Below are 2,500 nucleotides of genomic sequence, written 5' to 3'. Positions count from 1 at the left end.
TGAAGGGTGAAAGGAAGAAGGATTAAAAGAAGGAGTTACAGAAAGGTGGAAGAAAGGAAGGGTGAAAGGGAGAGAGAGAGTGAGGGGTGAAAGGTGGAGAGATGGGAGGAAAGAACAGCGTGGTGGAAGGGTAGAGTGTTCTAAGGGTGAAAGGGAGGGGCGGCAGAGTGGTGGAAAGGTGCGTGGAGCAGAAGGGTGACAGGGTGACAGGGTGAAAGGCGGCATGATGGCAGGGTGAGGCGAGGGAAAGGGAGATGTGTAAAAGGGTGAAAGAAAGTTTAGATGGAAGGGTAAAAAAAAAAAGTGAAGAGGTAGCAGAGTGGATGGCTGTGATAGAAGAAAGATTGGGAGATTGCAAAGCAGAAGGAAAGAGACGATAAAGGGTGGAAGAGAGAAAGGCTGTAAGGATAGAAGAATAGAGAAGGGAGGAAAGGTGGCAGGGTGTAAGGGAGGGCGGAAGGGAGGTGTAAGAAGAATAAATCAGAGTGGAAAGGTCAAACAGGAAGGCTGAAAAGGAAGAAGGTAAAAAAGAAAGAAGGGTGGAAGGAGCTAAGAATTGTGGAAGGGAGAGCAAAGAATTGTGGAAAGAAGGAAGGGTAGAAGAAGGAGTTAAGCATTGGGGAAGGGAGAGTAAATAATTGTGAAACGGAGAGTAAAGAATAATGGAAGGAAGAGTAAAGAATCGTGGGAAAAAAATAAGAATCGTGGAAGGAAGATTAAGAATTGTGGAAGGGAGAGTTAAGAATTATGGAAGGGAGAATTAAGAACTGTGAAAGGGAGAGTAAAGAATTGTGGAAGGGAGACAGGATGGAAGAAAGAATTAAGAATCGGGGAAGGAAGATTAAGAATTGTGAAAGGGAGAGTTAAGAATTGTGGAAGGGAGAAAGGGTGGAGGGTGGAGTTATAAAGGGTGGAAAGGTGATTCAGGGAGAACAGAAGAGTGAACGAGCACAAAACTAGCTAAGAACAGATGAAAAGACCGAATGAATCTTAATAGAAAAGTGAGAAGAGACCCAAAGAATGAAAATGAACGAAAGAAAGAAAGAAAGACAGACAAAAGACAGAAGAACGAAAGACAAGACAGACAAAAGAGAGAAGAAAGGAAGAAAAACAAAAGAGAGAAGAAAGAAAGAAAAGACAGATAGACAGAAGAAAGAAAAAAAAAACAGAAAAAAGAGACAAGAAAGAAAAGACAAAATACAGAAGAAAGAAAGAAGACAGACAAAAGAGAGAAGAACCAAAGAACCAAAGGAGTAAGAGTGAAGGAGTGAACCGAAGGTGAGAAGAGAGACCCAAAGAATGAAAACGAAAGAAATAAAAACAAAAAGACAGAAGAAAGAAAGAAAAGACAGACAAAAACAAGAAATAAATAAAAGACAAACAAAAGAGACAAGAACCAAGGAACCAAAGAAAAAAAAGGAGTAAGAGTGAAACAAGAAAGAAAGTAAAGACAAACAAAAGAGACAAGAACCAAGGAACCAAAAGGAGTAAGAGTGAAACAAGAAAGAAAGTAAAGACAAACAAAAGAGACAAGAACCAAAGAACCAAAAGGAGTAAGAGTGAAACAAGAAAGAAAGTAAAGACAAACAAAAGAGACAAGAACCAAAGAACCAAAGAACCAAAGGGAGTAAGAGTGAAACAAGAAAGAGAGTAAAGACAAACAAAAGAGACAAGAACCAAAGAACCAAAAGGAGTAAGAGTGAAACAAGAAAGAAAGTAAAGACAAACAAAAAAGACAAGAACCAAAGAACCAAAAGGAGTAAGAGTGAAACAAGAAAGAGAGTAAAGACAAACAAAAGAGACAAGAACCAAAGAACCAAAGAACCAAAAGGAGTAAGAGTGAAACAAGAAAGAAAGTAAAGACCAACAAAAGAGACAAGAACCAAAGAACCAAAGGGAGTAAGAGTGAAACAAGAAAGAGAGTAAAGACAAACAAAAGAGACAAGAACCAAAGAACCAAAGAACCAAAAGGAGTAAGAGTGAAACAAGAAAGAAAGTAAAGACCAACAAAAGAGACAAGAACCAAAGAACCAAAGGGAGTAAGAGTGAAGGAGTGAACCGAAAGAACCAAAGGGAGTAAGAGTGAAGGAGTGAACCGAAAGAACCAAAGGAGTAAGAGTGAAGGAGTGAAGGAGTGAACCGAAAGAACCAAAGGAGTAAGACTGAAGGAGTGAAGGAGTGAACCGAAAGAACCAAAGGAGTAAGACTGAAGGAGTGAAGGAGTGAACCGAAAGAACCAAAGGGAGTAAGAGTGAAGGAGTGAACCGAAAGAACCAAAGGAGTAAGAGTGAAGGAGTGAACCGAAAGAACCAAAGGAGTAAGAGTGAAGGAGTGAACCGAAAGAACCAAAGGAGTGAGTGAAGGAGTGAAGGAGTGAACCGAAAGAACCAAAGGAGTAAGAGCGAAGGAGTGAACCGAAAGAACCAAAGGGAGTAAGAGTGAAGGAGTGAACCGAAAGAACCAAAGGAGTAAGAGTGAAGGAGTGAACCGAAAGAACCAA

Source organism: Penaeus vannamei, chromosome 5 (genome assembly GCF_042767895.1).
Source record: "Penaeus vannamei isolate JL-2024 chromosome 5, ASM4276789v1, whole genome shotgun sequence".
NCBI classification, from domain to species: domain Eukaryota; kingdom Metazoa; phylum Arthropoda; class Malacostraca; order Decapoda; family Penaeidae; genus Penaeus; species Penaeus vannamei.
This window is presented reverse-complemented; position numbering follows the sequence as displayed.